General features: G+C 41.2%; 1 pseudogene; it reads left to right on the forward strand.

Annotated features, from left to right (window-relative positions):
- The first annotated feature begins 338 nt into the window (after positions 1–338).
- On the forward strand, positions 339–1,442 carry LOC129553117 (E3 ubiquitin-protein ligase RNF167 pseudogene; annotated as a pseudogene).
- Positions 1,443–21,172: the final 19,730 nt, after the last annotated feature.

Here is a 21,172-nt window from a genome sequence, read left to right on the forward strand (position 1 = left end):
AGCGTCCAAGGCAGAAAGCAGCCTGACTGTCTTTACCGGAAGCCCTTTTCCAGGCTATAGGGAAACGGTCCGCCTGGCTGGAAGGCCCACATCTTTGAACTGCCCCATCTTTTCAGCAGTTTTTCTGTCGTCTATGCTTGCTTCTGTGCTTTCCCCCCGTTTTACCTGTAATACCAGAAAGGGATTCGTTAATTTCTCTCCTAGCTCCACTAAACGGGTGGAGCCGGCGTTCCTTCCCTGCACCATCCGTAGCTAGGAAGTAGCACCTAGGGGCAGTTGGACCGCTGGGATCCCAAAGGAAGAGCGGAGGGCTCAGAACTCTGCTTCTGCTTCTGCCACCAGGACACAGCCTCTTCAGCCTCTCCCCCAGTGCTGTCGCCATGCCCCCTACGGCCCTCTGTCTTCCTGTGGTCGTGGCCACTCTGCTGTGGGGAGCAGCCCCTGTCAGGGGACTCATTCGAGCGACTTCGGACCACAATGGAAGCATGGAATTTGCAGACCTCCCAGCTCTCTTTGGGGCTACCTTAAGTCGGGAAGGACTTAAGGGATTTCTCGTGGAGGCTCAGCCAGCCAACGCCTGTAGCCCCATTGCCCCACCTCCCCCAGCCCGGGCCAACGGATCAGTGTTCATTGCACTGCTTCGAAGATTCGACTGCAAATTTGACCTCAAGGTCCTACATGCTCAGAAGGCCGGGTATGGTGCAGCCGTGGTGCACAATGTGAATTCCGATGAACTGCTGAACATGGTGGGGAGTAACGAAGAAGTCCTGCAGCAGATCTGGATCCCTTCTGTGTTCATCAGCGAAAAGAGCTCTAAGTACTTGCGTGCCTCCTTCGTCTACCAGCAGGGGGCTCAGGTGCTTCTGGTTCCTGACAATGGATTCCTCTTGACCTATTTCTTCATCCTTTTCTATGGGATTTTGGCAATGCTCATTCTGGGCATGGGAGCCATAGTGATAGTTCGTTGTATCCATTTCCAGAAAGAGCGCTGGCGGAATCGGCTGACCAAAGAGCAACTGAAACAGATTCCTACCCACGACTATCGCAAGGGAGACCAGTACGAGGTGTGTGCCATCTGCCTGGACGACTATGAGGACGGAGACAAGCTGAGGGTCCTCCCCTGCGCTCATGCCTATCACTGCCGCTGTGTGGACCCGTGGCTCACTCAGACCAAGAAGACGTGCCCTATTTGTAAGCAGCCTGTTTGCCGGAATCTTGGGGAGGAGGAGCAGGAGGAAAGAGCTCAGGGGCAAGTGGGCCATGAGGAAGGGGGCCTGAGAAGCCTCCCTGCCTCAGAGCGGACCTCGCTTCTGGGCGCCAGCACCGTACTTCCCACAAACTTTGGCTCTTTAGCCCCGGCCCCCTTTGTGTTTCTTGGGACTTCAGCAGATCCCTCACACTCTCCATCCTCCTCTTCCTCTTCTGCTGTCAGTCTCATCTGATACTCCCTTTCCTTTCCACCTTTAGCAACAGACTTGCACAGACTCTTTTCCTCCCACAAGTCTTCCAAGTCAAGAGATCGAGAGAGTTCTGCCTCAGCTTTCTCCCTTACCCAGCCCCTTCCTCCTGCTGGGTTTGGACGTACAGATGGACTGGGTCTTCACTTACTGGGTTAATAAAAATGACGCAAGCAAAAGCCATGGGTGCGAGCTGTCAAAAACAATTTAAAAGAGCATATTTTTATTATTTGTGTTAAGGATGAAAAAATAATTTGAAATATTATTTTAAGTAACTCAGAATATCTTAAATTGACTTTGGTATATTAACATTTCACATTTGTCCTCATAATGCAATTTCTCATAAAAATTTCAGTGTCTCTCCTTTACCTGTTGTAGATCGGGTGCATATGAAGTAGTTTCAGTTCAGTTCAGTCGCTCAGTCGTTTCCGACTCTTTGCGACCCCATGAATCACAGCACGCCAGGCCTCCCTGTCCATCACCAACTCCCGGAGTTCACTCAAACTCATGTCCACAGAGTCGGTGATGCCATCCAGCCATCTCATTCTCGGTCGTCCCCTTCTCCTCCCGCCCCCAACCTTTCCCAGCATCAGAGTCTTTTCCAGTGAGTCAACTCGTCGCATGAGGTAGCCAAAGTATTGGAGTTTCAGCTTTAGCATCAGTCCTTCCAATGAACACCCAGGATTGATCTCCTTTAGAATGGACTGGTTGGAAGTAGTTTACACCTATCTAAATGTTTGTCATCAGTTAGTGCCTAAAGAATGCAAAGCCCTGGCAGTGTCTACATGGTCATGAGAAAAAAATTACTGGGTTGTAGGTCTCTGATCCTCTGCTTTTCCTGTAAAGTGGCTCTGTAAAAAGATTTAGTTGCCTTATAGCATGTGATCATTAGTATTCTAATCCTACTAATTGGGGTGGAATTTTAAGAGAATGCTTTTTAGCTTTGTCTTTTCCTCTGTTGAAATTAAAAACTGATTTAAGTGAAGGAAACATGCAACATCAAATACTTTTCACCTGAGAGTGGTAACTGTTTAGCCATGCCAAGAGTCTTCTGTGTCTAGAGGTACCTGTGTAATTGCAAAAGATGGGAGTTGTATAATACGGAACCATTGAATATGCCCTTCCTTTTTAGAAATTAAGGTCATTTTCACCCTTTAATGATTGTTAATGTTAGCTAAGCTATTTTTCATTTGTATGGCCAATTTCAACTCATCTTAAACTTTCAAATACTACATTGATAATGCAAATAACTAAATACTCTCAATATGGCTCTTTGGATTAGAATGTTTTGTTTCATACAAGCCTTGAAATAAACTCCTAAACCACACTGAAAACCTATTTTGGAATGCAGAATCAACAGTCATAAGAAGATTTACTATTTAAATTAATATGCAATTTTGTTTCCAAAAAGATGCATTTAAGATGGTAATTCTAGTTCTAAGGTCCTATTAAATCAATTGTCAATACTACTGCAATTGCTTATCTATTCTGTTTACTAATGTTATGCTCCAGTTTTTTGATTTGATATTTCCCACAATATGCATTGTTTGGCAGGAGGTTGCATTGATAAGCGTTATCTGACACTGAAGGCTGTAGTATGCGGGGTCCCCAAGGAACAGATTCTGAGGTAGAGCTTTGTGTACATAAATTGAATGAGTTTAAGAAGTAGAGCTGGGTGGAGGTAAAAGTTGGAGGATGGTGTGGCTGCACTGGAAGCCTTAGCAGGCCTCCTCCAACCCCAACTCCCACCCCCATCCCTGCCCTCAGAGAGCCCTGGAGCTGGAATGGCCCTGCAGCATTGTCCTGCAAATTGAAGCAAAAGAGCTGAGCCATGTGCCCCTTAAATGATCTGTCATTTCTTCCAGGCTGTCACAGGGACAGAGGAGTGACATTGGGTTGGGCAGCTTTGTTCATACAAAGACAGTTCCTGGAGAAAGACTCAACTGTGTGAGAAATTTCACTAGTTTTGTGTATGCGCGTGTGTGTGAGCGCATGTGTGCGCGCGTGTGCTCACAAAGGCCCTTTCTGTTTTAATATGATTCTTTGAGTCAGTCAAACTCCAGGAGATAGTGAAAGACAGGGGAAACTGGTGTGCTGCAGTCAGTGGGGTCGCAAAGAGCTGGATACGATTTAGTGACTGAACAACAACAATCCAGAAATTGCCTACTTGATATTTTTGTGAGCTTCTTCCAATGTGAGTTAATACCAAAAGGGTTGCCTCTGCCAAAGTGAGTCAGTTATGAAACCAAAATAGGAAATAAAGACAGCCAAAGGTTTGCAGCAGAATTTTACCCCGGTCCCAGGCTCGAAAGTGGTGACTGCTCAATGACTCATGTATTCATTACAAGCACCTGTTGAGTTTCTATAATGTTCCAAGCCTTGCATGGACCAGTGATGGAGAAGAAAGATCCCATCCTTAATTCACTGATCTTCAGGAAGAAACAGTCATTTTGTAGCACGATGCTTGTGACAAGTAGCAAGAAGGGATAAATGATCTAGAAAGAATAATCCAGTGCTATGCTGGAGTGGCTCAGGAGTGGCTCAGATGGGTTCAAGAGAGCTAGCTGTTAAATTTTTAGGAAGCTTGCCACATTGTTGCTAAATATGGGTATTATTAAAAATCATATTATATAAATTTACCATTAAATTCTATTAAAAGCATGGTTAATACATATTCAGGACTCATCACTTCATCATTATTTTATTTTATGCTCTTGAGGTTCTCTATGTCTATTAAGACTATCTAGTGGAAAACCATGTAATGGTGTGTTGCTATGCATATCTTCCCATCTCTGAGTTCAGTGACATTATATTGGAGCCTAAAATTGATCATGATGGGAGTATTTACGCCATAGAAACTGGCAAATATTTTTCCTTCATCTTATTCCATCAGAATATCATTTACTGTTTTGATGATTATCTAGACTTAACAAAGTAATAGAATAATGTTAATAATATAGATTAAACTTAAATATGTCATGTCTAAAGCTAATATATTGTGATTAGTGCAACAAATTGAGATAAATTCTTCCAGTATTTGAAAACAATTATCTGATTGGGCAAGTAAGTTTTCATGTCATTGATGAATTAGTGAAGTTGTCACATACATTTTCATTTTCACACTTTTTTTTTACCTCATTAAAATAATGGAAATATCAATCAACGTTTATGGCAGAACTGCATTAGTTTGTGAATGATATGAACCAATTCTGAACTGGGAAGTAAACATTTATTCATAGACTAATTTTATGAAATCATGGTGGAATTGCAACCATAATTTGTCTATGGACACAAGATTTCAGCAAAAATAGGACAAATATTCTGTGAGAGTAAACTGAAATTGACTATGCAATATTTACAACAAAGAGAATATTGCATATTTTATTATTTTCATTGTGTACTTCATACTCATTTACATCAATAAAAATTATGTACATATAGGTGTCCATGCATTTTTCCCCCCACAATAGTGAATTGTTAAACATTTTCCAGTACACCCCTGGATAAACCAAAGCTAATACAGAAATTTGCACAGTTACTGTATGAACACATGGAGTGCCATATAAGGACCAAAAAAGCTGGAGTGAGGGGAGGAAAAAGAAAAAGATGGCTGAACTGAGAGCACCTTAAGAATTCGGGCTCCTCTTTTTCTACTGTACTGTGTTCAACTTTATAGTAGATCATAAAGAAGATAAAATGCACAAGGTCTTTTCCATTCTGTCATCAGTATTAGTGATCACAAATGCATTAATTATTGTTTGTACTAATTGCAGATACTCAAATTCAGCACTTCTTACATCCATCCCATTTCTGATAGAATCACACCTTTTGTGAGCCTTTTAAGCCCTGTTGAAATGACCTGCTTTCCCTCTTGAGATACTTCTAGTCAGTGTGGCTCGGTGTGGTTCCTCTCTCAAGTGCTCACCATGGCAGAACTATGTCCTAGAGTTACTTGGGGAAATCGCAATCTTCCCCTCACTGTTAGAAAGCACATTTATTAATATTTACAAGCAGCAGGACTGTGTTTCCGAGGTCCTTAGTTCCATATTGTACACAGTGGGTCTCAAAACCTTTGAGACTGTGATGGAATGTTCTACTCAACACACCATGGGAGAACATTTCTTTGGGCAATATTCTACCCTCAGCCCTCCTCAGATCATTTTTCCTGGGTCCCAAGCCTTGATGTAGTCCCCTTCGCATTTATTTTGCTAGTTTGCTCATATGGATATACCTTGTTTAATCTTTGTAGAAGTCATATGATGGAGTATTTGACAAATACCTTTGAGTTTAAGTTCATACTTTTTTTTTCCAGTCAAAATAATTTTACAAAAATTTTAAGACTTTTAAAAAGTGATTTGTAGAAATATTTTTTAAAGATGATGTAGAATTTTTATAACTTAATTTTATTTCTTTAAAAGATACTGTTTTATTTTTTATAAGTTCCTTATATAGCACCTCCCAAGACTGTAAATTCCTTAAGAGAAGAAACTATAAATTTCACCTCATTATCCTGAGGTACTAGCTCGGCCTGAATGAATACATAAGTGACTATTTTAAAATCACTTCTTTAAACTTGATTATATAAATAAGATTTTAAACATTTTTTTCATAGTGAACTTGGCTTGTATCAAATCAGTGTGGAGAGAAGTCAGTGGCATGTTTTGAAGATGTACTGAGGGTAGCAAGGGCACTGCAAATTTCCGCAGCCTCTGCCTTTTTCTCAGATAGCCATCCTAACTCCACACATTTAAAAACACATCTATTCATCCATACCTCCATCTTTCCACCCAAGTACTCAGTGAGTCATTCGTTTTGTAAATATTAAGTTGTATCTGTTGTACTGGCTATATAATGGTATCAGGATAGATATGACCTTACCTTCATGTGAAGAAAGGAATATTAAGCCATCACATAAAATGTGAAAAATACTGTGATAGAAAAATTCTCAGAGTAGAGGACTTTAGGTGGTGGAAAAGGATCTAGACATAATAATTTATGGGAGGAAATAAAAATTATGTTGAGACCTAAAGGGTGGATAGGGGTTGACCAAAAGTAGGAGAGGCAAGAGGGTTTAGGCTGACTGAAGTATAATACCTGTGAACTTAAAGGGGAAGAGAACACAGCATGTTAAGGAACAAAAAGACTTGCAGAATTTCCAGGACTTGGACTGTGAAGCAAGACAGAAAGAGAGGTGCGGTGGCCATTATGAGTAGAGGCTGGACCTTGAAAGGCTCAATGAATTTGTTAGAGTTTAAAAATTCTCTTAATTGTAAAGAATGGTTACTAGGAGGGAAGAGAGGGCAAGATGAGATTTGGGAAGCCAGATGGAAAATGGTGCAATAACTTATATGAGGGAGATGGTCACCTGACCTCAGTTACTGGCTGTGGGGTTGGGGGATGGGGAGGGTATCTCAAGTGAACTCTTAGCTACAAGGAACTGGGAGAACATTAAAGGATCCAAATGAAGACATATTCACAATAAGAAGACTCAGGTAAGACATACATCTCTATGTGGGCCCAGTGTATCATCTTCATTAAGGTGATAATTTTTGATCATTTATATTTGAGAGCTATTGTTTAGTTTTTCTTTTTAACAAAACTGATTAACCTAATAGTAGAAGAGATGGAATAAAAAAAGAAGGAAATTGAAATAGAGGAGTATTTTCTGGTATTGTCTAGATTTATTGTTTAACTTGGGAGCAAAATCAAAATGAGGTGCTGCTGCTGCTGCTGCTAAGTCACTTCAGTCGTGTCTGACTCTGTGTGACCCCATAGACGGAAGCCCACCAGGCTCCCCCTTCCCTGGGATTCTCCAGGCAAGAACACGAGTGGGTTGCCATTTCTTTCTCCAATGTGTGAAAGTGAAAAGTGAAAGTGAAGTTGCTCAGTCGTGTCCGACCCTTAGCGACCCCACGGACTGCAGCCTACCAGGCTCCTCCATCCATGGGATTTTCCAGGCAAGAGTACTGGAGTGGCTTGCCCTTGCCTTCTGTACATGTTCTCTGAGCCTATGCATATAATGTGTGTGGACAAACCAGAGGCAGAGTCAGGGTCTCTGGTGATATCTTTCAAAGGGGATTAAAAACCACAGACATGGACCAAAAATCTGGGAGGACATTTCAGGTCTCTCCTCTTGATTGAAAAGGGCACTAAAGGATTTGTAACAATGTCGGAAGAAAGCAAATAGTAGTAAATAATAATTGCTATATGAATGCATGGCACTATTGGTTTATAAAAGCCCATTCAAAGTTTTAAAAATCAAAGACATATTTCTATAATATTTATTTAGAACATAGATATAACACTTAAAGGAGCTTCATTAGTAAATTTGATCTTTATTCAACATTTGACCATGATTAGCAATTATTTCGGAGAAGGCAATGGCAAGCCACTCCAGTACTATTGCCTAGAAAATCCCATGGATGGAGGAGCCTGGTAGGCTGCAGTCCGTGGGGTCGCTAAGGGTCGGACACGACTGAGCGACTTCACTTTCACTTTTCACTTTCCACTTCCACACATTGGAGAAGGAAATGGCAACCCACTCCAGTGTTCTTGCCTGGAGAATCCCAGGGACGGGGGAGCCTGGTGGGCTTCCGTCTATGGGGTCACACAGAGTCGGACACGACTGAAGTGACTTAGCAGCAGCAGCAGCAATTATTTGTGGGTGATTTGCTCTTGTTATCACTGTAGGTTATTGTTCTTATGAATTTCAAACTGCCTATTTTTTTTAAAGATAATTTTATTTACTTAAAGATGAAGAGGAACTTTGTGATTGCCTGTCGAGCACTTAATAGTCAAAGAGAAGGTTTAGTTTGCCTGGAAAAGGAAATGTGACCCTGGGATTACACCCTTGAGAGATGATACTTCAATTCAAATTGGGATTCACAGAGTAATTGCAGCCTGTGGTAATGCATCTTCAACATCTTAAAATAGCTGTTATATGGGTAGAGCTTTCCCCTAGAGGAATGGCAGTGTTCACTAAGAGATGTCTTTTGTCTCTTTCAAACCACTAGAGCAGCCTTTGAACAAGGCTGAACAAAGAAGCACAATATTTAATATTTTTCTAGAGTGATTTGAAAATTTACTGCAAACAAATATATTCTCTGTTTTGGATTGTGTTGCAAATAAAAAATAAATAAAGCAAATAAACAAAATTATGTCTGAAATGACTTCATGTTTGGGTTATTTTGGTGTGTGTGTGTGTATGTATGCTTCTAATAGTAGCCATAAAATTTGGACATCCTGGAACTCTTCCTTAATGTGCAAGCAAGTAACTGAACAAACTCTTCATGTATTGGGTCATTAAACAGATTTTCTCTGTGTTCTTTTCAGAAAAACACATAAAGAATAAAAATATGTCACTACTTTTTCTATCCCTAGTAGGCAAACAGTGACTGACAGCTAACAGTGGGATATTTCTCAATTCTTAATTGTACAAATTGAGCCAATGATTTTCTTAAATATACAGTGAACTGAGTTGTTTCCCGTTTTTTTGTTGTTGGTGGTGAGTTTGGACAAGAACTTTAAAAAATCTTCTTTAGAAAAAAGGCCCTTAAAGGGTTCTTTATTCACACACAGAGTTGTAAAACACAGAAAAACATGAAGATAGAATGTGGCAGATGGGAAGCTAGACCACACCTAAAAGATAAGAGACTGTGAGAGTCATTCTTTTCTCACATCCAGAACTGATTAGATGACAAACTGCCTCCAAGGAAGACTGTTAGGAAGAGAGTATGCTCTCATGTCTGACTCTTTGTGACCCCATGGATAGTAGCCTGCCAGGCTTCTCTGTCCTTGGGATTTCCCAGGCAAGAAGACTGGAGTGAGTTGCTGTTTCCTACTCCAGGGATCTTCCCAACCCAGGAATTGAACCCAGGTCTCCTGCATTGCAGGCAGATTCTTTACCATCTGAGAACCAGGGAAGACCTGGAAAGAGAGTACCTAAGCTGAGATGAGAGAGCATGACTGTCAGAATGGTTATGAAAGTTCTAAACCAGGAAGAAAAGACAAAACCCATCAGAAAGCAATTGAGAAGACTGAGAGTCCAGAGAGAATGGATTTATATCACACTGGAAGAGCAAGAAAATAAATGACAGATAGGTAGCAAGGTTGGGTGATCTAGAGGACTGAGATAATAAGAGGAGGGACAAAATGTCTTCAGGTTGATCCAATCAGTACAGAAATGAAATCTGCAAGGGCCCAGAGGCAGTTAGGCAATTAATTTAGAAATCCTTGAATATATGGTAGATGCTTAAAGGAAGTCCATTGGATATAATGGAACACAGGCAGAAACTTGCTTATTTAACTTATATGCAGAGTACATCATGAGGAACGCTGGGCTGGAAGAAGCACAAGCTGGAGTCAAGATTGCTGGGAGAAATATCAATAATCTCAGATATGCAGACGACACTACCCTTATGGCAGAAAGTGAAGAGGAACTCAAAAGCCTCTTGATGAAAGTGAAAGAGGAGAGTGAAAAGGTTGGCTTGAAGCTCAACATTCAGAAAACAAAGATCATGGCATCTGGTCCCATCACTTCATGGGAAATAGATGGAAAAACAGTGGAAACAGTGTCAGACTTTATTTTTGGGGGCTCCAAAATCACTGCGGATGCTGATTGCAGCCATGAAATTAAAAGACGCTTACTCCTAGGAAGGAAAGTTATGACCAACCTAGACAGCATATTAAAAAGCAGAGACATTACTTTGCCAACCAAGGTCCGTCTAGTCAAGGCTATGGTTTTTCCCATGGTCATGTATGGATGTGAGAGTTGGACTGTGAAGAAAGCTGAGCGCCAAAGAATTGATGCTTTTGAAAACTGTGGTGCTGGAGAAGACTCTTGAGAGTCCCTTGGACTGCAAGGAGATCCAACCAGTCCATTCTGAGGGAGATCGATCCTGGGTGTTCATTGGAAGGACTGATGCTAAAGCTGAAACTGCAATACTTTGGCCACCTCATGCGACGAGTTGACTCACTGGAAAAGACTCTGATGCTGGGAAAGGTTGGGGGCGGGAGGAGAAGGGGATGACAGAGAATAAGATGGCTGGATGGCATCACCGACTCTGTGGACATGAGTTTGAGTGAACTCCAAGAGTTGGTGATGGACAGGGGGCCTGGTGTGCTGTGATTCATGGGGTCGCGGAGAGTCGGACACGACTGAGCGACTGAACTGAACTGAACTGAGGCAGAAACTTGGCAGTAAAAATAAAATATCGGAGGCTCCAGTGCCCAGAGACTATGAGTAGAAACAGAGAGAGATGCAGGTGGAAGCCAGGCAATGTCAACAGGCAGCACAGCTCTAGAAGCTGGGGAGCAGGGCAGACTCACTAGAACTCTACTCAAAAAACATGGGTTGCCTGGAGGGTACACTGAATCTGTTACAAGCACAAGGAGATATCAAGGTTGATTCCTTGTCCTCGGAAATCTGAAAATCTGATAGGGATTCTACCATCAGACATTCCCCTTTATAAACCAAACAGATGGAGGTCTCTTGCAGAGCTGCTGCTATCATGGCTTTACAGTTATTTTGCTTTATACTAGGTAGGCTTCAGACCCCAGTCAGCCTGGTCCAAAGGCTTACATGTGCAAGGTTTGCAACAGTCCTGGGAGAAGTGACTGCTGTGTGGATAGGGAATAGACTGAGACTCTTTCTTGATATCCACCCTAATTTATTTCTAGGCATGTAGCCAAGGGTAGCACAATAGTTCTGAAGCCTTTTCCTTGGCCATGCTAAGCATGAGGCCCAAGATGAAACTGCAGGAAAGGTCTTTAGTGTGGTATTGATGAAGGAAATAAGGCTTGATTGGTTAAAAGCTGTATTAGTAGTGGCCATAACCACGTTATGAAAAAGTCCAGGAAAGTCTTAGCTACTCTAATGAATGAATTTAATTCTTTAGGAAACAAGACTTAACAAGACCTAACAGAACAGCCCACTGTGATCATTGTCAACCTTCAGTTGTCACACTATGCCGTTGCAACCATTTTCCTTTTGCTGCTGATAAAGAATATCTCTTACTTTTCCATAACTGGTCCAGTGAATCTGTGTTTGGTCAAATACTTGAATGTACTCGCTAGGTATTATCTGTTTCAGTTCAGCTCAGTTCAGTTCAGTCGCTCAGTCGTGTCTGACTCTCCGCAACCCCATGAATCACAGCACGCCAGGCCTCCCTATCCATTACCAACTCCCGGAGTTCACTCAAACTCATGTCCATCGAGTCGGTGATGCCATCCAGCCATCTCATTCTCTGTCGTTCCCGTCTCCTCTTGACCCCAATCCCTCCCAGCATCAGACTCTTTTCCAGTGAGTCAACTCGTCGCATGAGGTGGCCTAAGTATTGGAGTTTCAGCTTTAGCATCAGTCCTTCCAATGAACACCCAGGACTGATCTCCTTTAGAATGGACTGGTTGGATCTCCTTGCAGTACAAGGGACTCTCAAGAGTCTTCTCCAACACCACAGTTCAAAAGCATCAATTCTTCAGTGATCAGCTTTCTTCACAGTCCAACTCTCACATCCATACATGACCACGGGAAAAACCATAGCCTTGACTAGACAGACCTTTGTTGGCAAAGTAATGTCTCTGCTTTTTAATATGCTGTCTAGGTTGGTCATAACTTTCCTTCCAAGAAGTGACTTTTAATTTCATGGCTGCAATCAGCATCTGCAGTGATTTTGGAGCCCAAAACATAAAGTCTGACGCTGTTTCCACTGTTTCCCCATCTATTTCCCATGAAGTGATGGGACTAGATGCCATGATCTTTGTTTTCTGAATGTTGAGCTTCAAGCCAACCTTTTCACTCTCCTCTTTCACTTTCATCAAGAGGCTTTTGAGTTCCTCTTCACTTTCTGCCATAGGGTGGTGTCATCTGCATATCTGAGGTTATTGATATTTCTCCCCACAATCTTGATTCCAGCTTGTGCTTCTTCCAGCCCGGTGTTCCTCATGATGTACTCTGCATAGAAGTTAAATAAGCAGATGATATCGGGATACAAGGAAGAGTATACAGCAGGGTGTGGGAAACCACCTGCCTTGGGCCAATTCACGCCTGTCTGTTTTTGTCTATAAACTTTTACTGAAACATAGCCATATTCATTAACTTATTGTTGTTATTCAGTCACTAAGCTGTGTCTAATTCCTTGCAACCCCGTGGGCTGGCAGGACGCCAGGTTTCCCTGACCTCTACTATGTCCCAGAGTTTGCTCAAATTAATGTCCACTGAGTTGGTGATGCTATTCAACTATTCCATCCTCTGCCACCCTCTTCTCCTTTTGCCTTCAGTCTTTCCCAGCGTCAGAACCTTTTCCAATAAATCAACTCTTCACATCAGGTGGCAAAATATTGAACCTCAGCTTCAGCATCAGTCTCTCCAATGAATATTCAGGGTTGATTTCCTTTAAGATTGATTTGTTTGATCTTCTTGTAGTCCAAGGGACTCTCAAGAATCTTCTCCAGCACCACAATTTGAAAGCATCACTTGCATATCACCTATAGCTACTTTCCTGCTACAGCTGCAATGTTGAATACTGCTGTTTGGTCACAGTCAAAACTATATACTCTACGACCCTTTGAGAAAAAGAGAAATCTATTGACTCCTATTCTACAATCAGGCTTCCCATGTGACATAGTGGTAAATAATCCACATGCAAATGCTGGAGACTCAAGAGACTTGGGTTCAATCCATGGATCGGAAAGATCCCCTGGAGTAGGATATAGTAACGTGCTTCAGTATTCTGGCCTGGAAAATTCCATGGACAGAAGAGCCTGGTGGCTACAGTCCACAGGGCCACAAAGAATTGGACATGACTGAGCACACATCTATTTGTCTGTCTATTCTACAACCAGTATATTGCCCAGTGCTTAAAAGAGGCTAGTTTCAAATCCCACCTTTTCCATTCCCTAGCTTTGTGACCTTGGACAGTTTATCTAACTCTGCTCTTCAGTTTCCATACCTGCAATGTAAGGTAATGTAAGGAGAAAGGGATGACAGAGGATGAGATGGTTGGATGGTATCACTGACTCAATGGACATGAGTCTGAGCAAGCTCTGGGAGGGAGTATTGGTGATGGACAGGGAAGCTTGGCATGCTGCAGTCCATGGGGCCACAAAGAGTTGGACATGACTGAGCAACTGAACTGAACTGAAGGTAATACTAGATCTACTTCATAAGCTTGATATGAGGATTAGATTGATTAAATCATGAGCTCTTGTAATGGTACTTATAGTGCTGCAAGTGCTCAATAAAAATTAGCTATTGTTATCATTATCTTACAGTGCATTCTTTTATTTAAAAAAATATATATTCAGTTCAGTTCAGTTCACTCAGTCGTGTCTCTTTGTGACCCCATGGACTGCAGCATGCCAGGGCTCCCTGTCCATCATTTGGACAAATTTGCTCAAACTCATGTCCCAGATTTTGCTCAAACTCATGTCCATTGAGTCAGTGATGCCATCCATCCATCTCATCCTCTGTTGTCCCCTTCTCCTCCTGCCTTCAATCTTTCCCAGCATCAGGGTATTTTCTAGTGAGTCAGTTCTTCGTATCAGGTGTCCAAAGTATTAGAGTTTCAGCTTTGGCATCAGTCCTTCCAATGAATATTCAAGACTGAGTTCCTTTAGGATGGACTGGTTGGATCTCCTTGCAGTCCAAGGGACTCTCGAGAGTCTTCTCCAACACCACAGTTCAGTTTCTTCTGTTCTCAGCTTTCTTTATAGTCCAACTTTCACACCCATACATGACTACTGGGAAAACCATAGCTTTGATGAGATGGACCTTTGTTGGCAAAGTAATGTCTCTGCTTTTTAATATGCTGTCTAGGTTGATCATAACTTTTCTTCCAAGGAGTAAGCATCTTTTAATTTCATGGCTGCAGTCACCATCTGCAGTGATTTTGGAGCCTCCCAAAATAAAGTCTGTCACTGTTTCCCCATCTATTTGCCATGAAGTGATAGGACGAGATGATATGATCTTAGTTTTCTGAATGTTGAGCTTTAAGTTAACTTTTACACTCTCCTCTTTCACTTTCATCAAGAGGCTCTTTAGATTTTCTTCACTCTCTGCCATAAAAAAATATATTGGATATATGCAAAGGGCTAGTCAGTGAGTCTGGGCATTGGAGATGAATTAGGGTATATTCCTCCCCTTAAGGAGTTCATGGTATAATGGGAAAGACAGGTGTATACATTGCTGATTATAATATAGTGCTATAAATAGATTTTGTTTCAGTGTTACAGGAACTCAGAGGGGAAGTCAGTTTGGGTGATGAGATTTGGCCTGAATCTTGAAGTATGAGTGGATTTTTGAGTGGAGTAAGGTAAGGAAATCCATGAATTTTTTAGGTCCATGTGGAAAAGCTACAGAAGAGGAAAATGGAAGTGTAGGAAATGGGAAGAAGAAAAAGGTTTAATGTAGGTTCAGAAAAATTGCATATTTGAGCTGAGTTAATATGAATGGTGAATTGAAGAACAATGGTACCAAAGTCGGTGTGGAGGCCAGTTTTTGAGAGTGTCTATCCTTATGCGATGAGTTGACTCACTGGAAAAGACTCTGATGCTGGGAGGGATTGGGGGTGGGAGGAGAAGGGGACGACGGAGAATGAGATGGCTGGATGGCATCACCGACTCTGTGGACATGAGCTTGAGTGAACTCTGGGTGTTGGTGATGGACAGGGAGGCCTGGCGTGCTGTGATTCATGGGGTCACAAAGAGTTGGACACAACTGAGCGACTGAACTGAACTGATTGATGGGTCATGGAGAGCACAAATGAATCACATAAGGTGCTTCAAATGTTGCTTATTCATCACTATGTTCTCCATGCCTGACACTGTTTATGTTCCTTACTGGAAACATCAAGTTGCTTATGGTCAATATTGACAGTGAAACTGAGCAAGACCCTGTGGGGCTCCTTGGCATGGAAGCCTTTCAGCCCCCTGTTTCTTGACTCCTGTCCTTATGACCTTCCCTGAGTTCTTAAGAGCAGATTCAAATAGTTGCGAATCTGGGAATGGAGAGGATGAACAGACAGTGGAGATGGAGGGGCGGCCACAGAAACAACAATACAGCCTTGGGGCAGGGTTCTGGTTCCACCTCAAGGGATATACATAACAATGTCTTTAAACTCTTTAAGATGTCAGCATTCTTCACACCAGAGTAAGACCACCTGAGGCTACATTAAAGGAACCAGGAAAGCTCATCAAGAAGATTACTTGAGACCAGATTAGAGGAAGGGAGGTCCTGCTTATATGCTAATCTTATCAGCACTGTCACCCTTTATAACCTTTGCTATAAAACTGCTCATCAGATCTTCCTTCCTGGGTTGGGCCACATAGTTTTCAGTCCCTGTGTCCTCCCTTGCCTGGCAAAGCAAATAAAGCTATTCTTTTCTAATTCTCTCTAAGCTCTGTCTTTAAGATTCAATTTGGCGTCAGTCTCATTATGGGCCCTGTGGAGAAGGAAATGACAACCCACTCCAATGTTCTTGCCTGGAGAATCCCAGGGAAGGGGGAGCCTGGTGGGCTTCCATCTATGGGGTCACACAGAGTTGGACACGACTGAAGTGACTTAGCACTAGCAGCAGCAGCAAGACTAAATCAAGAGTCACTGTTCCCCTTTGCACTTCAGTGTTCTAAACTTGAAAGCATCAGAAATGATGATGAGAAATGGTCTATCATTTTTTTTTTTTCCTGAAGGAATATATATTCAGAGTCAGGAAAAAAATGTGTTCTCTTGTCATTGTGATAAATTTGACTTTTGGAAGAATACACACAGGACTTGTCACAGAGATTGGATGAGTGCATGAATTTCTTATAAATGGATGGCGTCATGTTTTTATTTACCTGCCTAGGTTGCCCATATGGTAATATCAAGAGTGATGAGAGAATATCAATAAAAGTGATGAGAAAACTCAGGCTTTATGAGATATCTCTTCCTCTGGATCTTAACTCCCTTAGGGGATTCTACTCTCAATGAGAAACACATGCCCAAGATAGAACCTTGTGTACAGGGAGTGGGTGAGTGAGATAAAAGAAAAAGGCATGAAGTGAAAATAAGCTTGCTCCAAAGTGAAGTCTTATCATTTTGCTGGGGGCAAAGATGTTAGCTTTAGTCAAGAAACAATCTGGGTTAATTATTACAACCAGAGAAGAAAAAAAATGTACTGTTCAGTATTAACTATGATTTACTTGAGTTTTGCTTGGTATTTGGTTACAGACAGAGCTAGTGTTAGACAATGCATGGAATGAATCAAGAAAGCACATAAAATGTGTATGAAGTGAAGTGAAGTCGCTCAGTCGTGTCCGACTCTTTGTGACCCCATGGACTGTAGCCTACCAGGCTCCTCCATCCCTGGGATTCTCCAGGCAAGAGTAGTGGAGTTGGTTGCTGTTTCCTTCTCCAGGAGATCTTCCCAACCCAGGGATCGAACCCGGGTCTCCCGCATTGGAGGCAGACGCTTTATCATCTGAGCCATCCCATTTAAACTACCCCATTTAATCTATTGATTTCTTAGTGGTTTTGGGAGATAGGTGCTGAAAATCAGATTCTTCCTGGAATAGCTAATATTCACACTGTGATTGCACAGAGTACAGCAATTTTTATTGAAGTTGAAGTGTTAAAATGTACAGCCAGCCTCCTTATGTTCTTGAGAAATTAATTCCTTTTCCTCTCTTTATTAGCTTTTTTTTTGTTTTGTTTACAAGAATAAAAGTATTTTCATTTTATAAGTGAAAGTAAGGATGATGATGGTATATGCTTGCTGGTAAGTATAAGAAACTGGGGCACAAACTTAAAAGACAGTGTCCTATTTTTGATAATAAGTAATGAGAGTCCCTTGGACTGTAAGGAGATCCAACCAGTCCATCCTAAAGAAAATCAGTCCTGAAAGTTCATTGGCAGGACTCATGCTTAAGCTGAAACTCCAATATTTTGGCCACCTGATGCGAAGAACTGACTCATTGAAAAAGACCCTGATGCTGGGAAAGATTGAAGTCGGGAGAAGAAGGGGAGGACAGAGGATGAGATGGCTGGATGGCATCACCGACTCAATGGATGTGAGTTTGAGTAGACTCCAGGAGTTGGTGATGGACAGGGAGGCCTGGCATGCTGCAGTCCATGGGGTCGCAAAGAGTTGGACGTAACAGAGTGACTGAACTGAACTGAATGACAACCATTTTTTTATATACCCCACTTTCCCTACAGCTCTTAGCACTGTGACTTCCTATTTTGACATATTAAAAGTGTGGAAATTCTAGATTTTTCTAAGCATTAACACTATCCTGTGACTCGTGAAGATTATCAGAGAGGTGTTAAAAAAGATGTAGGGAGAAAGCAATGAGAAAGTGCCCAGAAGCATGGGAAATCATTCTGTGGTTACTGGTCCATCTATTTCAGACTTTTTTTGTTAGGCTTCCTGTCTCTTTCACCCTCCTTATCCAACCAGTTAGCAAATACTGTACATTCTATCTTTAAAATAGATCTCAGTTCTGACAGTGGCTCACTATCTTCTGAGTGCTATTACTTTTCAAGATTATTGTCTTGTCCCTGTTTCCATAGGTGGTCTGCTACATCTCTTCTCTGTAGAACAGCAGGTCTTAAATTGAAGATCAGATCATATCAGTGCCCTGACTGAAACTTCTCTTACCTCCCAATCAGTCTTAAGGTACAATTCTTACTCCTTATCATGGTTCATGAGGCCTTCGTTGGGCAGACTTCTAGAATGATCCCTGTCTCCCAGTAATCAGGCTGTTACATAATTTCTTATTTACTATATGGACTAGACCTAGTCATTTATTCTGATAAATAGAATAAGGCATAGAGATGGGATCTGACTTCTACTAGATTACAAAGCCTGAGACTTCCATTTTCCTGGCAGATTCTGCTTCCCCCTTTGCTCACTTTGATGAAACAAGCTGCCATGTTGGAGAGACCCAAAGTCAAAGATCTGAGGATAGTTTTTGGCCAGAAACCAGTGAGAAAGCAAAGCCCTAAGTCCACAATCCAACAGCTTGCAAGAAACAGAACCTTGAATTCAAAACCCTGTGAATGAGCTTGGGAGTGGATCTTTCTTGAGTTGAGACTTCAGATGACCCCAGCCTTGGCCAATACCTTGAGTATATTAATAGCCCATGAGAGACTCTGAAACAGATGATCCAGCCCAACTGCACATGGATTTCTGATCTATAGAAGCCTGTGAGATAAATGCAAATATTGTTCCAAGCCACTTATTCCTGAGGTAATTTGTTACACAGCAATAAGTAATGAATGTCTGGCTGTACAGGCTCTGGTGCTAGGTTTCTTCTCAAACCTTGCCTCCCTGTATTTCCCTCTCACTCACTTTTCTCTAACAACTCTACCTTTGTCTGTTCTTTTTGGACATACCAAGATTATTCTGACTGCATGGACTTTTACTGTTTCCCGTGTTTGGAATGTTCTTACCCTAGACCTCCATAGACTGTTCTTGCATATTTTCAGACTTTGTTTCAATAATCACCTTTCCATAGAAGCTCTGTCTGCCCTACTTACATGGAGAAGCGATAGCTACTGTCTGCCTTTTTGTTTACCCCCTTTTTTCCCCCACCCCCTCCTCTGTCCTTTGACCTTGCTTTATTTTCTTTCCTGTCCTTCTTCTTCTTCTTCTTTTAAAATGTTATTGGAGTATAGTTGCTTTACAATGCTGTCTTAGTTTCTGCTGTACAGAAAAGTGAATCAGCTATGCATATATATCTATCCCCTCTTTTTTGGATTTCCTTCCCATTTAGGTCACCACATAGCACTGAGTAGAGTTCCCTGTGCTATACAGTAGGTTCTCATTAGTTATTTATTTTATACATAAAAGAGTCAAGACCAGTCTCCCAATTCGTCCCGCCTTCCCCCTTTCCCCACTGGAGTCCATGCATTTGTTCTCTAGATCTGTGTCTCCATCTCTGCTTTGCAAATAGGTTCGTCTGTACCATTTTCTAGATTCCACAGGTATGCATTAATATACGATATTTTCCTTTTTCTGACTGACTTTATTCTGTTTGACAGTCTTTAGGTCCATCCACATCTCTGAAGATGGCACAGTTTCATTCCTTTTTAAAAAATTTTTAATTTATTTTTAATTGAAGGATAATTGCTTTAAAGAATTTTGTTGTTCTCTGTCAAACCTCAACATGAATCAGCCTTCTTTTTTTATTGTCTGTCTCTGTCTTAAATTTTAAACACCATAAGGGTCAGGGTTTGGTCTGCCTCAGTGCCTAGGGTATGTAGTGACTAATTAAATATTTATTGAATTAAAGAATATATTTTACAAGGGGCATTTTCTTATTTATAAAATCATGATATTGAAACAAATACAATTAAATTCCATCTATAGCTAATTTTCTTGCTTTGTAACTATTATAGCAAAGAAATGAAGTATAGCAAAGAAATGAAGTATAGCAAATTAAGATGAGATTTGGGGTAAGGACTTTTTTTTTTTAAGAGTGAAAAACATGGGGCATGAGAGAGACTGTAGATACAGAGGGTGTGAGATTTATGCACTTGCACAAATACCGTCTGGTGCAGAGGTGCCCCACAGAGCTTTCCATGATACAGAAATGTTCTATTCTGTGTTGCCCATTGCGGAAGCCGTGAATTTCCTGTGGTTACTGAGGTAATGTAATGAAATGTGGCTAGTGTGACTGGATGACTGAGTGTCAACTTTCATTTCATAAAAGTAAATTGAAATGGCCATTTTAGATTCTAAAGGGATAGCTCCTCTTTGGCACTATAATCTTATCTTCCTAATCCTCAGCCAAATGAAAGGTAAGGGCATGCTAGGGTGGCACAGTTGTGTGTGTGGATTGACAGCAGAAATTGCTGAATGATATCTTCTATGTACTTGCGTTAGATTCATGTCGAAAAAGAAAATTAGAAAAATATGTTTGCATAGAACCCAAAAGATACCATGAAATAGTCCTCTTCCTCAGTACTGATTAAGTGCCTTGCTGTTAGAATGACAATTTTCTACGTGTTTGAAAATTTTCTCTCCCCTCTCATTTTATTTTTTTCTATTTTTCAGTCCTATGACTATGGTTTTGAGCGCTGGTGAAAGTAATAGAAATAAATGTTCAGTTTTTCTGCCACATCAAGAACAAGTGCTCATTGCTCACCAAGAGTAACTTTGTGGATGATTCTGAACTTGAAATAATCCATTTGATCCTCTTGTTCTTTGGATTTATGATGTCTCTCTTGTCATCTGGAATTTAAATCTCTGAGTTTCTGTATTTCTGCCCCTCGTTTCTTAATTATTATCCCTTTTGCCTCCAGAGAGAATCTGAAATGTCTTTTAACAAGTGATAGATGCAATGAAATGTCAACTGCCTCAGCTACATTTTGTACTCAAGGGAACTCCTTAGCTTAGGTGCTCAGCTGTAACTCCTGGTTTCTTAAAGAATCCATGTCCTTATTTTTTCTTTGTTTGATAGAGATGTAGAAGGACATCTTAGATAAAAATAATAATGACTCAGGAAGTATTTCTTACTAACACACTAATGGGATGATATCTCTGATAAGGTAGTGTGTTACATAGGACTGGAGATTAAAAGACTGGATTTATATGTATGCTCTGTTCTATATTCATATGTAACCTTGAGGAAGTTGCTAAACATCACTGCTTAGTTTCCATTCTCTCACAGGCAAAAATAGGGATGATAATATCCATGTTGCAGTGGGAACTTGATAAATCCCTCTATATGAAAAC

Source organism: Moschus berezovskii, chromosome 18, assembly GCF_049115385.1.
Source record: "Moschus berezovskii isolate FMDL1 chromosome 18, NW_MosBer_1.0, whole genome shotgun sequence".
NCBI lineage: Eukaryota > Metazoa > Chordata > Mammalia > Artiodactyla > Moschidae > Moschus > Moschus berezovskii.